Below are 23,566 nucleotides of genomic sequence, written 5' to 3'. Positions count from 1 at the left end.
TCGGGCCAAGAATCCATCACCAAAGCCCTTACATACATTTTCCCCCCTCAAACCATAATTTCAAGAGAATTATTCTGACCAGTGACAGAAAGTATAGTTAAGAATGAGGAACGTTTAACACCGGACCAATTCACATTTACGACAGCCTCTGGGTGAGCACCTTGAGGATGCTTATGGCCAAGCTGTTTGCTGAAACTGGTATCCCCATATGGGGGCTATTCACATGCGCATTGAGCTTTGTGACACTGTAGGAGTCCTTCCCCAAAAGGGCTGCTGTGATTGTGTGCATCATAGTGGCTACATCATGGTGGTGCTGATTTTCATAAAAAGCCCCTCTGAGAATGCTGCTGCTGCTCACTCATAGGGACCAAGTCCATTTTCCTGAAGCACATGAGAGGGGCCCCACAACCTTTCAGGGTCAAAATCATCACTGCTTCCATTGTAGATTCATGGAATTTTTAAGAGTTAGAAGGGACCTTCTCCTACTCCAGCTCCCTATTCAAAATGCTGGAGTAGAAGTAGGAACATAGGAGACTGCCTTGTTCTCATCAGAACATTTGTCCATCTAGCTCAGTATTGTCTACACCAGGGATTCTCAAATTTGGGTCCCCAGATGTTATTGGACTTCAACTCCCATAATCCCCAACCAAAGACTACTGGGGCTGGGGATTATGGGAGTTGAAGTCCAAGAACATCTGGGGACCCAACGTTGAGAATCCCAGGTCTACACCAACAAATGGCAGCTCTCAGATTTTAGAAAGGGGTCTTTTCCAGCCCTGCTGGAGATGCTAGGGATAAAACCTCGGAACTTCCACTTGCAAGGCACTACCACTGGCAAGTCTGTACACAGCTTTCTTGATTTTTGACTGAGTACTGTAATACTAAATTGGAAGTGTGAAAAGCCCATGCAAAGCACCTCATAAGGAAGAAATAGTTCCCCTTGTTTCAAAATTGGAAATCAGTCATGCAATCTGTCCAGTCAGTGTTGATAGTGTGCAATTACTCTGTGTGGGGCAGAATGCTAGGAACAGGAGATGAACCAAACACACCTCTGCGACATCTGATATTTTCCACATCATCATGATAGCTCAAAAGACGACGGAACAGATGGCCTATTATCCACTGCCTCTTGAGCACCACCAATGCTCTGGTCAGAAGGAGGTACTGCAATGTGCTGACTCAGTGATGATCAAGTGACACATGGGACCCAATGGGATTTCACTTGGCATTATAAAGCATCAGATTCTGGCCTGGATTCCCAGTCTCAGAAGTTTGCTTGTTTATTTATTGACTAGCTGATTAAAATGATACACCACATTTTTCATCACCAACCCAAGGCAGCTTACAGCAACAAAAATTGTAACATTTGTAAATTGTAACAATAAAAACATACTGTCACATTTAAAAGTCACATAACATCAGAACACCAGTCAATAAAACTCGGTCTCTGACCAGCAAAAATATCAGAACACAAACAGGCAGTGCAACAGTAGAAAAACGAAAGCCCATTAGATAGCTTTAAGACAACCCATAACAGCCTCTTCTGAACAGTTGCCTCTTATAGTGCAGCCTAGCCAACTCCCTAAATGATGAAAAGGCTCATCTTTACCATCGCAGATGGCCCCATTTTTCCAATTTGCCAGTTCATCAGCTTACTTGCCTTCCTGCCCATCCAGTAAGTACCCTCCTTTGATAACGGCCAGCCTCCTGCTCGCTTGGTTGGGCATTGGCTGTGCTTCAGAATGCAGAATCCTTAACACAGAGATTTCAGAACATCTTAATAGCTTGGAGGGTGGGGGAGGAAACCAGATAACCAAAAGCCCAGTCCTAGCTATGTTTACACGATGCAAATATGCTTGGGACTGCAACCTGAGAGGCAAAATTGCCATTTTAAAGAGTTTTTATGAAAGGGTAGCCACTGTTACATGCAAGCTCAAATACATATTTTGGAGAAAGTCTCCCATACTTGGTAGTGAGCCACATTTAATCATGCTGCTTTCTTATAACTAAATTTAAAACAGATTCCCCAAGTAATAAAAAAAAAAGAACAGCTTGACTGTTTGGAATTTTAACATGTGGCTGACATTCCAAATATGTAGGAACAGTCATGTTCACCACTCTCGGCCTAGTCTGTTTGGCAGCAAAACAGCTGTTCCATGTTCCAGGTACCACAGAACAGTCATGGTGTTACACTCATATTTCTACCCATCTCTTTGTTGTTTACATACTCATCCTAAGGGAGAATAAAGCCACAAATCTTCAAAAATAATTAGTGTTTTAAATTATCAACTGTACACTCATTAAAGTGGTGACTCTCAGTTATGATTTATGAATCGGTTCATCGGTTCCCTATGGGGAACTGATGAACAACAGCCCTAGGTAAACAATAGTCCTATGCAGACAGTGAGGCTGTTCTCAGGCTTGAGTGTGGCTGCCCATGAGAACTGCTGGGATCCACGCAGATCCCGGTGCTGTCATGGCATTAAACCCAGTGCTGAAGCCCAGCAGATGCGCCCTTAACCCAGCTCCTGGGATTGCGTGTCAGCGTGAGCTGCTTGCCCATCCTCTAAGGAAATCCCCCAGTGCACTGCACTCAGCGCATGGTGCACTGCGGGATACCAGAGGCCAGGATCATGGGTCCGGGCCTCCGAGCAATCTGCCATGCTCCACGCTGCACAGAGCAGCGCTGATCATGTGGGAGCACAGTGCACACTCCTAACATGGACAGATGATCATCTGGGCGGGGGGGGGGGGAGACAAGCTTTGTGAAGCCTTACCCCCAGCTACCCAGTAGGTCATGTGAATGGCCCCAGAATGTTGTACAAATATACAGATACCTGTACACTTGTATACATTTTTGTGTGAATGACTGTATCTGCATTCATTCTAAGAGTGAGCCTGGGTACAGGCCCCTCAAATACACAGTACCGATAAGAGGTGTACTGCAATAGCACAATGTAACATGTGAATAACTGTATCTGTGTACAGTTCTGTACCTGCGTACACTGTACACTTGTATGAGTGTTGAACATAATGTACGAATAGGGCTAATATTCAGCTGCAAACTATGGAACCCTTAATTTTCAGATTTCTGAATCCGTTAGGACTGCAGTCTTCAAACTTGGGTCCCCAGCAGTGTTCTCTTTAATTGTTTTCATCTGTGTGCAGGTGGAGTTTTGTTCTGGGCGGCAGTATCAAGGCAGTGTCTGTGCACATATATTCAGAATGGAACCTTCCTGATTCTATCTGATCTAAAATTAACTGAGTGGACATTTAAAAACGTGTGTGCACGCACACGTCTGCATGCCTTAGACGGAACACTGGTCCCCAGGTGTTGTGGGACAAACTTCCATCATTCCCAGACACAATGGGCAGGTAGTACTGTGGCTGTGGACAATGGGCGTTATCTCCAACAATATCTGGGGATTCATATTTGAAAACCCCTGCATTAGGACCACCTCACCCAGCCATTTTTTTTAAAAGTATGGCTGTTAATATAACGGGACTGAAATTCATCCCCACCACCACCATTTTGGTCAATGTTTTCCTGGGCTGTAACACTGGGGGTGAGATGCCAACACATGGGTAAGAGGGACAAAACAAAAGTTTTGTGAAATTAGACAATGGGGATCCCAATATGGCTTCTAACCTTCCTGAGCTGGTGTTCACTCCAGCACACTTCATCAACTCACAGTCATCAACATCCTGGTTAATTCAAAACCTTAGCTCTGTGACTTGTGTGAAGCCAGGCACTGTGGTATAACAATGGCTTCCAAACCAGCTAACTTCAAACTCTGGGTTTCATATTGTGGTTTGGAAGCTAGAGTTAAAAGCACAGTGTCCAGCTTTGCATGAGCTGCTGCAGAGCCATGGCTTAAACAAACCGGATGTTAACATCATGGCTCTGCAGAAAGCCAAGAAGGGTAAAGGGAGGAGGGAAAAGACAGAGTCAGGAGAGTTAGAAGCCATGTTCACATGGTTTCCCATTTCATCTGATCCAGCCCAACTGGGCATTTGTAATGGTTTACCATTTAAATGCTAAAACCAACCATTTAAAAAATTACCTTTGTAGAAAAATTTGCAAGTTTTGCAAACCAAATTTGCAAGTTTTGCAAACAAAAAACCAAATTGCAGACAAAACAAAAACAGGAAGAAATTGTCTATCCTAATCTTCTCCTGAATATGCTAGCTTTCTAGGTGCACGGAGTTCTGTATGGAGGAGCATCCTAGTCTTCGCCTGAATATGCTAGACTTCTAGGTGCAGGGAATTTTTTTTTGTACGGCAAAGCAGTCCATCATGTGAGCCCCCCCACCTGCAGTCTGAAATGCTACAGCCCTGACACAGGTGTGTATCACTTCAGCAAGAACTAGGCCTGTCTTTCCATTCAGTTCATACATCAATATTTACTCTCAGCAACCAGTTCCAATTAGGTCCCAAGTTCTGGGTTATGGAGGAGTGCATTTGTGGCAGTAGGACTTGGGAGCAGGCCGGAGCGGGGCGGAGGGGAGGGTTAGCTGCCACTTCCCACTCTCTTCTCCAACTTAGTGCTCCTTGCCAAAACAAGTTGCTGACAAAGGGCTGAAGCAAATGGAGCAGCTGGATAAAGAGGCAAGTAAGAAAAAAACACTTGGGGAAGACAGTTCAATATTAAAGTGAGTTTGAGGGTTGTGTTGGAAAGAAAATAGTCATTCTACTTTATAAATGTGGACCAGTTTGAACTGATGTTTAACAGGATGCAGATATTCAGAAACTAATGTTCTCTTTCCATCAGTGTCAAATGTAACTTTTTGGTATCGAGCAGGCAGATAGTAAAAGCTAAGTTGGCTGGCTCCACAAAAGAAGGTATCAGAAATTCACAACCCTCCTTTCTGCCAGAAAATACTTTTACAAGATTATTATACCAGCCAGCATTATGGATAAAGTAAAAGGAAGTCATAAGATAACCGCACAATAAAAGCAGCACTATTAACACAGGGTCATCATCACTCTGGTGTATCCAACCTTTTGTGTGCTCTTCTGTCTTGACAACTCAGATTTGCCAACTTCTGCTCCAAAAGTAGCAAACAGGCTAAAGGGCTAAAGAAGATACTGCATAAAAGACTTAACCAGTGACTTAATTTGCAACTGCAGAAGCAGCACTGTCAGAATACAGTGTTCTGGATTCCTTCTTCACGGGAGCTGCTAGAAATATGAAGGGACAATTAATGGGTGTATAACTGTCATAAACATGGATGTACACATGTTTTGAAAAGAAATTGAATTGTCCTCTACAAACAAACGGCATCTCCTAGTCTAGGGGTTCTCAAACCTGGGATATTGCTGGACTATACAAATGACCCAAGAGCATGTGTGCAGCTGGGGATAATAAGAGTTTTACTCCATCAGCATATTGGATTCCAAGTTTCAGAACCCCTGCCCTAAACTGAAGATGTGTTTAAGGACTTCAAGTTTATGTCTAGCTTCTACTTGCAAAGTGTTATTACAACCCAACTCTAAAATGTGGAAATGGCCACAATCTCAGAAGGCTTTTAAGCACCATCTCATAAACTATCCACGTTACATTCAGTGCACATACAGCAATACATGTGTGTTCAGTACTCTACAGAGGTCTAGCCCTCATGTTGATTTACTAAACAAAAAAGTGTACATGCCCAAACACTCATACATGGACACAACGGCTGATGTCCAGACTATCTGCACTAGTGCAACAACGAAAGATGCACATACACAAGAAGGTACACAGGGGAGCAGATGCTCAATCTCATGCACTCTTGGTCTACTTGTGCAAGCATGGTGCATGTGCCACAAAGATAGCTTTGCCTCACTCACTGCAGCATAAATGGACCGAGGAAAAGGTTTCATTGGAGGCACAGCACAAGTTGCACAAGCTCCAGCAGGCTGTGCAAGAACCAGTGCAACACTAGTCTGGAATGCAAGACTTAGAGGAACTAGCTAGCACACCACCTTGTCACTAGTGCATCATATTTGTGCTGGAGCAGTATTAGTCTAGAATTCAGCCAATATAACCTGTGGATTAGCCATCATGGCTGATAGGTCTATCAATAGCTAATGAAACTTCTGTGTGTAATGGTAATGTACTTCCAAGTACCTGGAGGCCAACAGGTGATGGCCAACACCTTCATATCCTGGTTGAAAAATGGCAGCAACTAGCTGACCACCACTGAAAACAGAATTTTGTACTATATGGATATTGCTGTGAGCAGCAAGGCAATTCTCACATAGCCATATTTACTCAGAAGTAACTCCAATGATGCACACTTGGACTTACTCCCGGACAAATATGTTACAGATTATACAGTTTTAAAGCCTCAGATCAGATCATCTAAAAAGAGTAGACAGCTTGAAGAAGAGTTCACTGAAACCCCAAAGCAACCTACCCTACTAACCCTATTAAAGGTAAAGGGTGCCGTCGAGCCGATGTCAACTCCTGGCGCCCACAGAGCCCTGTGGTTGTCTTTGGTAGAATAAAGGAGGGGTTTACCATTGCCATCACCCATGCAGTAGGAGATGATGCCTTTCAGCATCTTCCTATATTGCTACTGTGATATATAGGTGTTTCCCATAGTCTGAGAAACATACCAGTGGGGATTCAAACCGGCAACCTCTGGCTTGCTAGTCAAGTCATTTCATCAAAAAGAAACCATCTGGATCCTGGCTGTCCTTAAACACAGGGAATTGGGGGTGGGGGGGTGCAAACAGTTTGATGCCGAACAGGTTTTCATAGAACTGGGCCAGTTCAGCAGCTCGATTGCGAACCAAACTGGGGCCGGTTCAGTCCACGGTCGAACCAAACAAAGCCTGGTTTGGGCAGACCGGTTTGGCATCGAAGGGCAGCAGGGGCAACAAGAAAAGCAGTTTAAGGTGCTTACCAGCCCAGCCCCCCAGTGCAGCCCAAGCATGTAGCGATCTCTCTTTAAGAAAGCTGCCCATGTGACAGTGGTGTAGCCTCTGCACATCCGTGGAGGACGGAACTGCGCCGCCGCTGTGCAGGTAGGCTGCTTAAAGAAGGAGCGCTGGCACTTGTGCACCAGTGGGGGGTGGTGAGCGGTGGCAAGTACTTTTCTCACTACCCCCCACTTCCCTTCAATAGATCCCTCACCTTTTTAATTGTAAAGGGGACTCCTCACCATATTCCCCTTTACAAGAATTGCCGCTCGAACCGGTTCGGTCAAACGGACTGACCAGTCAGTTCAACGGAATCGATTTGGCCACATGCAGTTCAGTTAGAATTCAATCTGAATTCAAACCAAACCGTGGTTTTTGGTTGGATGCAACACAGGGTGCTTTCAGTTTCTACATTTGAAGAGCGGAGAGGGAAGTCCACGTCCAGGGGAAAATATTGGCCATTGTGAGCATTGTATTATGTTATAAATATTATCCTTTCAGCCAACAAAGCCAACATTTTTACATCTTGTGGTATTTTCCCCAAGACCCTGACAATTTATTATTTTCAACATAAACTGTTTAACAAAGTCCAAACATTCCATATTATAAAAAGATACAGCTTTTCTGGACTGTCTTTTGGCTCTTCCTTAGAAAAGAACAGAGAAGAACATTGTAGCCTCCCACCAAGAGTACATAATCGTTCCTACTTAAACAACAACATGTGCTTCAAGATCCTAATGTTAAATAACTGAAAAGGAAATAGCAATTTTTATTGTTAATGGAAAAGTTTCCAGTCATCACATAATGTCAAAAGCCATGCCGGCCAAGGCAAGACACACACACTCAGAGAGAGAGACAAACACACACATATTACTATAGTTATTTTTAAAAGTCAGGTCTTTAGAGCCCCATTTTTGACAGAGTACGGTACTGTATAGATCAGTGACTCGGTACAGGCGGACCTCGCTATATGAGGTACACTATTCACAGTTCCATGTATCCATGCGTGCCTAATTGACACCTAACCTCATTATCCACACATACAAAGGGGTTAAAATCCACGTATCTGTGGTTCCTAGGTGGCCAGAAATGAACTTGGGGGAGGCATTTTGTGGTTCATGTGTTTTTAAAAAGCATTTTCCCCATGATTATTCATGGAAAACACTGGCAGAGGGAGCCAGCAAACGGCGCGTGTTCCTCCCACCAGCGGCCTCCTGCCATACACCCTGTGTCTGACGTCAGGCGCAGGGGGTGTGGCGTCACTCCCAAATGGGGCCACACGGCCCCATTTGAGAGCATATTCCGTCCAGCGCTGCATTCACAGCACAGCCAGGAACACTCTCCCTGCCTTTAAAGGCTGGTCAGACCTCCTTCAGAGGTCTCCAGGGAAGAACTGAACTCTAACACACACCTCCCCTACTTCTCTATCGGCTGTTGTCCTGCCTCTCACTCTGAATTGGGCCACAAGGATTTGATTCTCCTGGGCTTTCTTCCTTATTTGGAGAGGCCCACCCTCAAAGCAGTAACTAAGGCCTAGTCCTTTCTCCAGCCGCAATTCCGTTATCCATGGTTCCCCCGCAGAACGGAACCCCACGGATAACAGGGTTCACCTGTACAAGTCCTTGTAGATCTTTTGTTGTGGGCAAAGATGCACCTTTTATAGGGATGATTCTCTTTATATTAAGCAGGGGGAGAGCAACTGGCCATATTCAACACCAGTACAGCAACTCTCCAGTGGGTCTTACTGGTATCTATTTTGTGTTTCTTTTTAGATTGTGAGCCTTTTGGGGACAGGGAGGGAACCATCTTCTTATTACAGTACTCTTAAACCAGTTTCCGAACTTTTGGTGAAAAGTGGTCTATATGTAATCTGGATTTAAATCCTCACCCAACCAATCTAACCTTTCAACTTAACCTCCCTTAAAGGGTTAGGGTTGTGAGAATCTTCCTGGACTTCTCAGCTGCTTTTGATATCATCAGCCATCATATTCTTCTGTTTTGTATCTCTGGGTTGGGACTTGGGGACATGGTGGCTTCACTCCTAACTTGGGGGGGGGCATTGAGTATGACCCCCCCCCCCAAAGTTAGGAGTGAAGCCACCATGTCCCCAAGTCCCAACCCAGAGATACAAAACAGAAGAATATGATGGCTGATGATATCAAAAGCAGCTGAGAAGTCCAGGAAGATTCTCACCACCCCCAGACGGTGGTGCAGGGGGACACTTGCTTCTCCTGTAGCCTTTTGTCTTATGCTGGTCTGTGATCGTAACAAAGACATTAAACCAACTATCCTTTGGTCTATAGGGTGCTGCAGGGATCCATTCTGTCCCCGATGCTGTAACATCACGCACAGCATGATGTTCACAGCATGATGGTCACGCACCACCTGAAAGAAAAAGTCTGCAGCTCGGGGGTACTTCTGGACCCAACGCTGTCCTTGGAGGTGCAGGTGGTGGCAGTGTGCAGAAGTGCTTTTTACCAGCTATGGCTGGTACACCAGCTGACTCTCTACTTGGGGAAGTTGGTCCTGACCTCAGTCACTGTTTGGAGACAACCAGATTAGACTACTGCAATGTGCTCTACATGGGACTGCCCTTGAAGATGGTGCAGAAGTTTCAGCTGGTCCAGAATGCTGCTGATGTAAGGATGCTTGTGGGCACCAGTCACTTCATGAGTGTTAGACCCATCTGTAGCACCTTCACTGGCTACCAGTCCACTTGTGGGGCTAGATTCAAAGTGCTGGTCTTGACTTTAAAATCCTTCACAGCTTGGGGTTGGAGTACCTATCGGGCTGCATTCACCCATATGTACCTGGCAGGGCCCTCTCTGTTAGGCATCTCAGGCCCTGCTCACGGCCCCGCCACTAACAGAGATCTGCTTGGTGAGAACGCGAAACAGGGCCTTTTCCGTTGTGGCCCCCTCAACTTTGGAACACCCTCCCAGAAGAGTTTCACCATGTTCCCTCCCTCAGCATTTACCCAAAAAAACACCTTAAAAAAACCTCTTTTAAAAGAGGCTTTTAAATATTTTGTCTTCTGCTTATATTTTAGCTTTTTACTTATACCTTTTTTTTAATTTAATGTTTTTAAACATTTTATAACAATTTATATTTTGCAAAAACATGCCCAAGTTGCCCCCCACCCCACCCCCATACCCTCCCCCAAGAAAGAAGAGGAAGGGGAAAGAAAGAAAGAAAGAAAGAAAGAAAGAAAGAAAGAAAGAAAGAAAGAAAAGAAAGAAAACAGAAGAGGAAAAAAGGAAGAGAAGAAGGGAGACTCACCATTGCACTAAGATTTGGATAGGTCAGAAAGATTCTTATTCTAAGAAAAGATTAAGAAAGTTATCCCAAATTTCAGACCATTTATCCAATTTATTTACTTTTAAGAGGGCCCATTTTTCATGTGCCGCAAGCTTAAGCAGGTCCTGTACCCAATCCTCACACCGAGGGGGATTGGGAGATTTCCACAGCCTCAATATCAAGTTCTTGGCAACCAGCAGGCTCCGCCAAAGCCATTGTTTAGAGCTGTATTTTAGTCCCCAGCTGGTTGGAATAAACCCCAACACTGCATTTCGATCTTTCAGTGCAAGAGATGAATCCAGCACTAAGTTAATTCGCATAGTGACCTCTCTCCAGAAGCCTTGCACTATGGAACATTCCCAGGACATGTGTTAAATTGGCCTGTGGATTATTGTATCTCCAACAGTTACTATTTGAGGACATTTTTAATCACATAAGGTATAGAGGAGTCCAGTAGGCCCTGAAAATAATCTTCTGCTGGATGAGGCGCAATTTAAGATCCAATGTACTGCATTGAACACTACTTAAAATATTCTGCCATTGCTCAGGTGACAGTTTATCAGAAAGTTCCAAGTTCCATTTGTCCCTAAGTAAATCTAACCCAGGGTCTATGTCTCTATGCACACTGGCATATAGGTACTTATTTAGTTTTGTGAGAGAGGCCATCTTAGCCTTAAAGATAGCTGGAGTTGTGGTTTTTAGCCTGGTCTTTTAATTTTTGAAATATTTTTATTTTTTTATATATTGAATCTACTTTTATTAATGTTGTGAGCTGCCCTGAGGAGTGATGGGATATAGATATTTCAAATTAAATAAATAAATAATAAACAAGGGAGAAGAAAATTACAGCAGCTACTTATAAACGTTATTATTGTGAAGCTAATCACAATGGTTCTGGTACAATATTTACAAATACTCCATCTATATACTGACATTTCCTTCAACAGACTGATTAACATGAGCTGAACTCAAGTTTTGTATTTATTATCTCACTCTTCGTCCAAGAACTTAACGGTGATGTTCTTTCCGCCCATTTATCCTCCTCACCACAACCCCGTGAGGTAAGTTAAGCTGAGGAGTAGAGAGTGGCTGAGTGATGATTTAAAATCAGCTATCCAGGTTCTAGGCTAGTACTTTACTTGCTATCCATACCACAATTAAACTGCCCAGAGACACAGATTGTGGGCAGTATAAAAATATGTCACATAAATAAATAAACAATCTATGGCATAGGTGATTTCCCCTATGTTCAGATCACAGCCATTTGTTCAAATGCACAATGAGTTTAAACCCTTTCGGGGGAAACAGTTCATTTTGTTCCCCTTAACAGAAAGGCCCTCTGCATGTGCACAGAGGCTTTCGTTCTTTGAATTCCTTTTAATAACAAACATAACTGGAAGCGGGGGGGGGGACGACTAACAACAACAAATATTTATATACCGCTTTTCAACAAAAGTTTCCAAAGTGGTTTACACAGAGAAATAATAAATAAGATGGATGGTGTCCCCTGTCCCCAAAGAAATGTAAGAAAGACACCAGCAACAGCCACTGGAGGGGTACTGTGCTGGGGGTAGATGGGGCCAGTTGCTCTCCCCCTGCTAAATAAAGAGAATCACCATGTGTAAAAGGTGCCTCTTTGTGCAGTTAGCAGATGTAATTAAGTACTGTTACCTCCGCTCTTTCAGTGCATGCCTATTGGAAACTGAAATGGGAGGAGGGCAACAGGCCTGCAACTGCCGAAGACTAAAATCTTGCCCACTCATAAGAAACTGCCCCATGATAAACACAGGCTACATTTGGGAGTAACTGAAGCTCTTCTCATGACCGGTGAGAAGAGCTTCTTCCAGGTCTGTGGGGAGAGTGGGCTTAGCGTGCTCTCCCCACAGATGATCAAAAGGCAGCCCTGAGCAGCCAGATCGGCTGTCCCCCCGAGCCCAGGAGGCTGCTTGCAGCCTCCCAGTTGGGGTTCTACTTGTGTGTCGCTGCACACCACGGCAACACACAAGCAACCAAATGAGGTTAACAGAAGGCTCCATTAACCTCATTTAAGGGGAAGGGGGATTAGGTAGGCTAGCCGTCTTGGGAGCACCGGGCTCACCTGCGAGCCCGGTGGTTCCCACGATCCCTGGAAAGCAGGTAAGCTCCCTTAGCCCGCTTTCCAGTGATTGTGGGAATAGCCTCATTGTATTTTTAAAATACACTTGAAAATAGACTTGAATGATCTGATTTGGACAGATTTCCCACTGAGATTAATGAGAAGCACAGCCTCTTTTGCCCTAGAGGCTCTTCTCAATGTTGGGTCCCCAGATGTTATTGGATTTCAACTCCCATAATCCCCAGCCCCAGTGGCCTTTGGTTGGGGATTATGGGAGTTGAAGTCCAATAACATCTGGGGACCCAACGTTGAGAATTCCTGTGTCTAGTGGATAAACTTCCATTTTGGTGCATGAGAAAGTTATATGTAGGGAGGCTTGACTAAAATAATTGGGCTCATGGAGATCCAAAGGACAGCAGGAGCCAGTGCTTGAAGTCCCGGTAATTTAAAGGTCCCAGACAGATGTGAGTAAATGAGCAGGCCACTGGTCTCCAGAGAGCATAGAAAAACTGACACTAGATCCCAGGGAGATGGAACAATGCCTACAAGATGGAACAATACCTACAAAGGCATTTCTTGTTAATGTATAGTTAATATACATCCATGCCATACTGTCAGGTCTGGCTTTATATACACCAGGCAGACAGAATTGCAAGAAGCTCAAACAAAGGGACCTAAAGAGCCCCTGGTGGGACCTAAAGAGCCCCTGGTGGCGCAGTGGTAAAATTGCCACCCTGTAACCAGAAGGTTACAAGTTCGATCCTGACCAGGGGCTCAAGGTTGACTCAGCCTTCCATCCTTCCGAGGTCAGTAAAATGAGTACCCAGAATGTTGGGGGGCAATATGCTAAATCATTGTAAACCGCTTAGAGAGCTTCGGCTATAGAGCGGTATATAAATGTAAGTGCTATTGCTATTGCTAAAGAAGATAAAGGACACCAAATTGCTCCTCGAATGTTTCAAAACAGACAACAGAGAAGGGGTTGAGGATTGGATATTGAACGTTTGTACCGGGCCAGTGAAATGATGCTTGGGCAGTCTGAGAGATACTATACAGGGAGCCATCTAGCAAATCTGGACTAGAGCACTGAGCATACTGAGGAGGGCATGATTAAGGAGCAATAGCCACTTGTGTGCCTTCATCTCCAATCCCCTCTGCACTCCCATATCTATGGTGCAGAAGCCTGTGAAGGAGGTCAGGAGCAATGGCAAATTTGGTAAAGTTTAACCACAGACTGTCAATTTGGACATCATACCAAGTCATAGCTAGCACATACTGTATTTTGTAAATCCACTTCAAATAATGTTTCCGATTCTGGTACGCTAGCCAATCACAGACTGGTTTGTCCATTCAGATGTCCTGACAAACTGTGGTTGAGCTTTATCAAAAAGAAGGGGTTGGCATGTTTTCAGAATTGCGCCCGTCTGAATATAGCCAAAGAGAAATCTGACAACTTGAAACATAACAGGGAGGGGAAAGTATATCATCCTTCCACTTAGCAGGAAACACCACCACCATTGGTTCTAACAGAATGCAAACAGTGCAGAATAAAAGCCTCATGCTTCACACAGGACCGCTTGCAGACAATTGCTTCAGCATACACACTAGCCCACAACAGATAGGCCAGGGTTCAAGACCTTAAAGGCCTTTAGTCTCTCCCGGCTTTCAAAAGAGTCGTGATTAATTTTCCCATTTTCTCCCCGGAGCCATCCATAAAAGCTCCATCCCCCATTAGTAACTATTAACTGACCCTAATCAAGCAGGAGCAGAGCTCTAGTGTTGCCATGTGGTTTGTGATGCTTAAATGTAATTACAGGCAGCAAGACATTGTGACATGACAAATATTTTTAATAACATTACCAGGATTGTTAGTTCTGCTTTCTCGGTGAAAGCAAACAGTACAAATTCCAGCTGGAATGTTCACATTAATCCTTGCAGTAGGGTGGTTTTATTTCATTTTTTTAAAGGCATGCTTGGTGAAGAAAACTCCTTGATATTAACCCAGCAGGAGTGCAGATCCAGAGAGACCTTAGCACAGCCAATCTTTCCCCAGCTCAAGAACAACAATTCATTATGAAACTTCATATAATGTAAACACAGGCTGTGTTATCTATTAGCCACTTACGTTCTCTCAGCGGAATAATAAGCAAACCCCAAGCAGGCTTACCTGGAACATTCCATTGAGATCGATAGAATTTGCTTCCAATTGAATGTGTTGAGAATCCAGTTATAATTTGGCTTCCAGGGGTTCTCAAACTAGGGCCATTGTTGTAAGGAATGATGGGAGTCAGGAACATAGGAAGCTGCCTTATTCTAAGCCAGACGATTGTTCCATCTAGTGCAGATTGTCCACACTAACCAGCTCTCCAAGGTTTCAGATAGGACAAGAGTCTTTCCCAAGCCTACCTAGATGCCAGTGACCTGGGACCTTCGGCATGCAAAACTGATACCCTGCCACAGAGCCCATCCCCAAGAACATATGAAGACCCAAGTCTGAGAACTCCTTACTAATGCAATCCATGGATGTTTCCTTTAACGACATTGCCCATTATTTTATATCATTCCTCCTTTCCACAAAGCTGCATTCCTTTTGATCAGGCCCATATATCAGAATTGGTGGGTTGTTATTTAAATACAATTGATTATTTGGGGGTTTAAATATATGCTACTCCAAGGATGAATATCTATAGCTTTATGGTCTAGAACACATGTTTCGTATGCATGTACAAAACGTTTAATACCTCTCAACTCCAGTTAAAGGGCAATAGAGTTGGGATATACTTCTTTCCAAGGCTCTGAAAACAGGTTAAAAGCACAGAGAGCCTATTGGTCAATTAGGTAAAGGGGTACAAAAGTAATATTAACGTGATGCTAAGGCCAAGTTGAAAATTCTCAATAGTTAACTTCTGGCTTGAATTTTGGAAGGGTTGAGGACACCTGCTTTTCTTTGTTACCACCAGATTTGCAGTGGCACTCCTTTGGGTGGGTGGTGGATGCCATTTTCATAAGAACAGCCCTGCTGGATCAGGCCCAAGGCCTATCTAGTCCAGTATCCTGTTTCACACAGTGGCCCACCAGATGCCTCTGGGAAGTCCTCAGGCAAGAGCACGCCCTCTCTCCTGCTGTTGCTCCCCTGCAACAGAACTCCCCTGGGAATAACACTGTTCCTAGGAGACTTCTGGTAAATAAAAATGGCAGCCATTTTGAAGGGCATTACTCGGGTGAATACACCCCTTTCTCTCCCTACCAATCTCCCAAATGCCCCTGTATTTTCATCAACTGTGAATGGTGTGATGAACAGGAGGGGGAGGGAGAATTTATGTTTATTCCTAGGTTAAAATACAACAAAATAGTGAACAAGCTTTTGAGTTCTCCAGCCCTATTTTTCGGGTTGGATTAAAATAGTTTAGAAGAGTGGGGAGAGAGAGAAAATACACCCTCAACATGGTGAAAAAGCCTTAGACTGCTCTAATTATGGAGTGCAGAAGTATTATGCTGACGTAACTAGGTTAGCCCATGCTGGGTACAAAATAGATCTAAGGTTGCACCAAAGGCTTCAGGAAGACAGAAACATGGATGGAAAACACAGAAGCTAGCAGTTATACAGGTCGATCTCTAGCACTAATCAGAACACAGGTAGAGAAAAGAGATAAAGAAAGAGTTGGTTCCGATGATACCAGCCCCAGCAACCCTCGGCACACGTGAAAAGGAGCACAACCACCCAGACATTATTGAAGTTAAATTCAATTGCATGAGAGGGAGTGTTCATCTGAATCACTCCTCTTTAAATAAAGATTTGGGGTGCATGTAGAGGAGCAAATCAGATGACTGTCCCTCTCAAGCCACTGAAGCACATCAGGGGGTCCTTCTGTGACATCAAGACAAGCATCCTCTGGGCACGTTCTCACTTTCTTCACGTGTGCTGAGGGCTGCTGGGGCCAGTACTGCCTGAACCGGACCCAATACATGGTAGTTCTCCAGCAAAGCTGGATTTTTAAATGTTAGACGATACGCTAAGTAGAAAGCGAACAGAAGCCAAATTGGGCAGTAGGCCTCATGCTTTCAGGACATACCTCCAAAAGTGAAGTCTCATAATTAGAAGAAATATCTTGCAGGGAACTTTTTTTATTCTTAGTTTTGCACTAAACAGTTTAGCAGCCAGAGGTGCCTCAGTTTAGTTTTAGGTCCCAGATCATTAACATGATGTGCACATCATCTATCTGTCTCTATATATTTATTTCTCCTAGGCATACCCGTTGCTAATCCCATTCATGACAGCTCTTGCGAGAGTTCGCAAGCAGCTGCCGATTAGTGATGGGGATCGGGCGAAAATAGGGATGCGGGCCGGGCCGGCGGGAGCAGGCAGTGGGCAAGGCTGGCAGGAGCAGGCAGCAGGCCGGCCCGACCACCAGGAATTGGCGGGCGGGAGGGAGGAGGTGGCGGAAACTGCAGCTAGAAACTGTGGGCGGGGGGGAGAAGCGGGCTGCTCCCGCCAGTGGCTGGCTGGCAGGAGCAGGCGGCAGCAGGCCAGCCCAGCCACCAACTGGGAGCAGCCGGTGGTGGCGGGTTGGCCCAGCCACCAACCAGGAGCAGCAGGTGGCAGTGGAACGGCTGCCAGGAATTGGCAGGCAGGAGGAGGTGAACCATGGGCAGGGGAGAAGCGGGCCGGTGGAGACACAGATGCTTTGCACCCGGCCCAGCTAGTTTGTATTAACACGCTTGTTACCAAGTCACAGAGCATGTCAATATTTATTATACTCCTGTTCTGGAATGGTTGGCCCCAATAGTGACTAACACACCCCTTCTTGTTTAGTACTTCTTGGGTGGGGTGCAAGGCACTGGCCTGCCTCTCTGCAGCCTTTATACCTGATACAACTAAAACAACAGATAGTGCTTACAAATATGTAAGCTTGCATCCCACTGTGTACTGACTGCACACGCAATAAAGGTGGAGTCGTGCCAAGATCATGCCCGCCATCTTGACATGCTCTCACAGTGTCCGTCAATTATATGAGAAGGGTGTTCATTTGAACTGTAAGTATTTGGAGTCCATGCAGAAGGCTGATTCAGATGAACAGACCCTCACATGATTAATTAACACTTTGAGAATGCATCAGGAAATCCTCCTGTGACATCAGAGTGGGTGCGCTTTAGTAGTGTGTTTATTTATTTATTTATTTTATTTTATTTTATTTTATTTTATTTATATACCGCCCTTCCAAAATGGCTCAGGGCGGTTTACAATTAAAACAACTCATAAAACAATGAAAAGCTAAAACAAATTAAAAACAATAAAACAACTAACAATTTAAAAACATTTTAAAACAAAAATTAAACATTGTCCCCAGACCCCAGCTCAAGAAAACACGTAGACTTAGTATAGAAGAAAAGAGCCACAACTTTGTTAACTATTACACAAAGCATGGCAGACTGGAACACCAGGTGATTAATCACCCTTAGAGAACAGTGCGGGCCAATAGAAGCAGATCAGAACTCTGAAATCCTACCCAGCACCCTACTGGGGGACACACCCTGGCTCGGGAATGGGCAGGTACACCCCACCCAATTCCTTCAAAGCCAACCCTCCCTTCTGTAAGAGAGGATCTGGATACTTCTAGGCATTCGTCCACCCCGGACCACACAGCCCAAAGGTTGGAGAAGTCCTGAAGCAGGGTTCATGGCAATCATTCTCCCCGTGCCGCACAGGCTACAAAGGAGCGATTAACCAATCACCCCTTTTACATATCCAAGGGTGCTCACCGATGTTCTAACTCTCAAATTACCACCCCACCCGCACTGTTCCTGCCATTGTGGCTGACCTAACTCTAACTACGCACCCAGGACACAGAACGGAGTAGGCGGAAAAAACCCCAACAGTGGCCAATGCGTTGGGAGCAAAAAATTCCTACTCGGCCCCTTCAGGCGGCCAGTTGCTAGACCCGCTCTGTACCGGGGGGGAGGGAGGGGAGAGCTCCTTCTCCTGTGGTTGCCTGGTCCCAACTGAAAAGAGAATGAAGAATGAATGAAGAATGGGGCGGGGATCAGCCAATCCTGGCCGAAACCCCGCCCCTTGACCAAAGGGGTCAAACGGAACCCTTCTTGGTCTTCGTGCAGGACAGGCTGGGACAAACTCCCTCCCATCTGCACGAGGCCGGGGGAGGGGTGTTAAGTAATTAAAAACCCTGAATCAAATTAAAAATTTAAAAATATTTATTTATTTATTTTTTAAAGCCCTGAAAGGCCAGGCCAAACAAATGTGTTTTAAGGGCCCTCCTGAAGGCCAACAGAGAACTCGAATTACGGATTTCCGCAGGGAGCGCATTCCACAGCCCCAGAGCAGCCACAGAGAAGGCCCGCCTCCGAGTTGCCACCAGACGAGCCGGTGGCAACTGGAGACGAACCTCCCCAGATGACCTTAATGTGTGGTGGGAATCGTGCAGAAGAAGGCGCTCTCCAAGGTAACTTGGACCTAAGCCATTCAGGGCTTTAAAGGTAATCACCAGCACTTTGTATTTTGCCCGGAAACATATCGGCAGCCAGTGTAATTGTTTCAAAATAGGCGTAATATGGTCTCTCCGGGTTACCCCAGAGACCAATCTGGCTGCCGCATTCTGAACTAATTGAAGTTTCCGAACTACGTACAAAGGCAGCCCCACGTAGAGAGCATTGCAATAGTCAAGCCGGGAGGTTACCAGCTGGTGCACCACTGTTTTGAGGTCATCCTCCTCAAGGAATGGACGCAGCTGTTGAATCAGCCGAAGCTGATAGAAAGCACTCCTGGCCATGGCCTCCACCTGAGAGACCAGGGTGAGGCCTGGGTCCAGGAGTACTCCCAAGCTGCGCACCTGCTCCTTCCGGGGGAGTGTAACCCCATCCAGCACAGGGAGATCTAACTCACTCCTCAGATTCTGAGCCCCCACAATGAGCACTTCCGTCTTGCTTGGATTCAGCTTCAATTTGTTCTCCCTCATCCAGCCCATTACTGCCTGTAGGCAGGCATTTAAAGAGTGAGTGCCATTTCCTGAAGATGAAAAGGAGAAGTAGATTTGGGTGTCATCAGCATACTGATAACACGCAGCACCAAATCTCCTGATGACTTCACCCAGCGGTTTCATGTAGATATTGAAAAGCATTGGTGACAGAATGGAGCCCTGAGGGACTCCATATAACAGCTCCTGCTTTGAGGAGCGATTGTCACCAAGCTCCACCATCTGGGATCTACCTGAGAGATAGGAACAGAACCACCGCAAAGCGGTGCCCCCTATTCCCAACTCCTCCAGGCGACCCAGAAGGATACCATGGTCGATGGTATCGAACGCCGCCGAGAGATCCAAGAGGACCAACAAAGTCACACTCCCTCCATTGATTCCCCGGTAAAGGTCATCCATCAGGCCGACCAAGGCTGACACAACCCCATAGCCCGTTCTAAAGCCAGTTTGGAATGGGTCTAGATAATCAGATTCCTCCAAAACTGCCTGGAGCTGGTCAACCACCATCCTCTCAATTACTTTGCCCAGCCAGGGGAGATTGGAGATTGGCCTATAACTATCCATCGCTGAGGGATCCAGGGAAGGCTTCTTAAGAAGAGGTCTAACTATTGCCTCCTTCAAACAAGGAGGCACCCTACCCTCCCCCAGAGATGCATTTATGATATTAACCAGGCCATCTCCAACAATCTCTCCGCTTGATCGAAGCAGCCAGGTCGGGCAAGGATCCAGAGAACAAGTGGTAGGCCGCACCGCTCCAAGCAGTCTATCCACGTCATCAAGAGTCACAGATTGAAACTGATCCATCCTAACACTGCAAGAGGGATTGCTGGATACCTCCCTCACGGACCCTGCAGAAATAGTGGAGTCCAAGTCGGCCCGAATACAGGAGATTTTATTCGCAAAGAACCCACTAAAGGCGTCACAGCAGAGTGTCTCTGGGAACTGATTTGAGGCAGAAGGAGCAGAAATTATACTCCTCACCACCTGGGATAACTCTGCCGTACGTGAGCCCGCAGATGCAATTCGCACCGACCAAAAATGTTTTTTTGCCACGCGCACCGCCATTGCATAGGTCTTCAAATGGGTTCTATGCTGCATCCTGTCAGATTCGAGCCGAGTTCTCCTCCACTTGCGTTCCAGTCGCCTACCAAGCCGCTTCATCCCCCGCAACTCCTCCGTATACCAGGGGGCCATCTTAGAAGCAGGCCTGGAGGGACGCTTAGGAGCAATAATATCTACTGCCCTGGTGAGTTCTCTATTCCATGTTCCCACCATGGCATCGATAGAATCACCGGCCGCACCAACATCGAACCCCTCCAAGGCCTTTTGGAAACCCGCTGGGTCCAGCAGCCTTTTTGGACGGACCATCCTAATAGGTCCGTCACCCCTGCAGGGGTGGATTGTGTCCGCGATACCCACCTTAACGAGGTAGTGATCCGTCCATGACAATGGGGTAACCAACGGATTCCCCACCCACGGAACACCCCCCTGATCTGAACAGAAGACCAAATCCAGTGTGCGGCCGGCAACATGAGTTGGTTCAAAAATTAATTGGGATAGGCCCATAGTTGTCATGGCCGCTATGGACTCCTGAGCAGCACCAGACAAGCCAGCCCCAAAGTGGATATTGAAGTCCCCCAGCACCAAAAGCCTGGGAGACTCCATCACCAACTCCGTGACCAGCTCCATCAGCTCAGTTAGGGAGTCAGTTGGTCAGCGGGGTGAACGGTACACCAACAGAATCCCCAATCTATCCCTAGTTCCCAGCCTCAAAAATACACACTCAATATAGGTCAACTGTCTCACAGGGGCCCTGGTAAGGGAGATAGTATTTTTATGGACCACAGCCACTCCACCCCCCCGCCCACTTCCCCTAACCTGCTCTACAACAGAGTAACCTGGAGGAAGAAGCTGAGCCCACACTGGGCCACTCGCTTCCCCCAACCAGGTCTCAGTTATACATGCCAGGTCAGCTCCCTCATCCATGATTAAATCATGAACAATTTCGGTCTTATTTTGAACCGACCTGGCATTACAAAGGAGCAAGGTCAGGCTCTGTGAGTAATTGGTGCTGTTCCCCAAGGCCTGAGAGTTGTCAGAACAGTTGGAAGTAGAGATAGTTTAGCCAGCATCTCGCCCGAACCACTCATTCTTTATGGATGGGGTATCCAGAGCTTGTACAATTTGCAAGAGCCCACCAGAGGCAACATCACTAGAGCAGAAAAAGTCACATTCCTCTGAACTGCTAACCTCAGTTCTCCTCCAGAGCAGTAAACAGAGTCCAACCTGCTACTATTCCCTCACTAGGAATTATCTCAGAGATCTCTCTTGACCTCTTGCTAATTAGTGGGGAGTTCTGAAGCTCCCTAATAGCTCCCTAATTTCTACTGTCTGCCAAAGACAATGCAGTAAACATGGGATTCCAGGTAGGGAAACTCTCCCTACACATCCCCAGGCCCATAGTCTTCAAAACGATTTAAACACAAAGATTTGCAAGGGGGAAACAAATGTGGGGCCTTTGTTTCCCAATACTTTGTTTTCAAATCTGTGAAGAATTTTAAAAAGGGGCACATGTTTTTATTTTGGGAGCAGGAGGTGACCATGGCTCCTGCTTTAATGCAACATGAAAGGAAAAACAAAGAGGTGTGTGCTTAAGAACCTTTGTAATCAAAGCTGGCAACAATACGTGCTTTCTCTCCTTTCTCCGCCCTTACCACCACTGTTTAAACTATGCTCTTCAGCAAGGAGTCTGGGTGCCTTTCAGATGTAAATATTTTACAAGGGAATACCATATGGGAGACGCAGCTGTTTGTTTTTATTAGCAAAAAGAAAATGAATCTCTTCACTTTGCACAGAGGTTTTATAGAGGCCTGATCTGCAGCTCTCTGCCAATATTTAAATTACCTTAGCTCAGATTAACCTCTCAGATGTGCTCAAAGAAAGATGGCCTCTACCTATTGAGCAGAATTTAAAGATGACACAAAGGAAAATCAAGATTGCATGGCATTTGGGTTATCCAGCGCTCCCTATGTTTGGATGAAAACAATGACTCTGAGCTAATTGCTAAGGGAGGATTGCTTAATCAGGCATGATTGCATTTAAACATTTACATAAGAATGACACTGCCTGCTAGAAGTCAATCATCAATACCTGTGTTCAAATCAAAGAGGAGAAAATGAATCATATCAGTTTGCTCCTTAACAGTTTCCTGTCCCACCCTGAGCCAAATAGCTAATCTCCTTTTTTTAGTTCTTACACTTGGCATATTTTGTTTAGAGATGGGTGACCACAAACATATACACAGGATCAATTTAGGATTGCTAAAAGAACATTTTTAAATGTTTCAAAAAATAACTTGGCTTTTCTAAGTCCAATTTCAAATTTGGAAATCCTTTCACACTTTATTGACCCACACACACACAAGACAATCTCCTGGTGCTGACTCCCCACAAGCCCCCAAAGACTGCCCCTGTCACCCTTTCCCAATTTATCTGCTATAGTGTCAGCAGCTGCAACAACAGTGGTAAAACCTACATCTTCCAGGGTCCTTGGTGTCCGTGACACTACATTATTGGTTCCATATGCCCAAAACTGAACAGCCATATCAGAACAGTATATATTTTAAAGTCAAATTGTACTTGTGCTCCAGTCTAAGTTATGCATTCAGCATGGGAAGCGTTGTTGTTTTTTAACCAAACATAGAGTTTTGATATACAAACATGCAAGCATACAACAACTATGGGCTGTACTAGTCTAGAAGACCTCCAAGGTACCACCCAACTCTATGGAGTGGTTTAGTCCAGGAAAAAGCTTTACTACTTGGTTCTCCTGCATGAGCAGGGGTGTATCTAGGGTAGGGCAGGCAGGGCACGTGCCCCGGGTGCCACTTGAAGGGGGGCGCCATTCTCTAAATTTTTTTTTTTAAAGGTTGCCAAAAACAAAATGGCCACTGCACATGCTCAAATGGCCTCTGTTTTTAGTGGCCATTTTAAAAAAAATTAAACAATGGCCACAACCCATGCTCAAATGGTCCCTGCAAGGCCCTAGAGGCCAGCGCGGGGAGGGGGAACCTTTGCAGACACCCCCCCAGCCTTTAGGAAGCACCTCAAAGGGCTACAGGTAAAAATAATATAATATAAGTCACTGTACACATATTTAGTTTGGAACTAGGTACAGAGAATCAGGGCTTGTGAATACTGAGCTGAAGCTTATGAGCTAGGATTGTATTCATTTGCTCTTACTTTGCTTCTTGTGACAAGTGAGTTAAATGTGATGTCT

The 23,566-nt window shown here is 45.4% G+C and overlaps 1 protein-coding gene across 9 annotated transcripts in view; it reads right to left on the bottom strand.

Moving 5' to 3' along the window:
- KALRN (kalirin RhoGEF kinase) overlaps positions 1-23,566 on the bottom strand; it is a 920,107-nt gene that overhangs the window by 771,993 nt on the left and 124,548 nt on the right. The window lies entirely within an intron of this gene.

This window comes from Hemicordylus capensis, chromosome 1, assembly GCF_027244095.1.
Source record: "Hemicordylus capensis ecotype Gifberg chromosome 1, rHemCap1.1.pri, whole genome shotgun sequence".
In the NCBI taxonomy this organism is placed as follows: Eukaryota; Metazoa; Chordata; class Lepidosauria; order Squamata; family Cordylidae; genus Hemicordylus; species Hemicordylus capensis.
The sequence above is the reverse complement of the archived record's forward strand: the minus strand, read 5'-3'. Positions and strand labels throughout refer to the sequence as shown.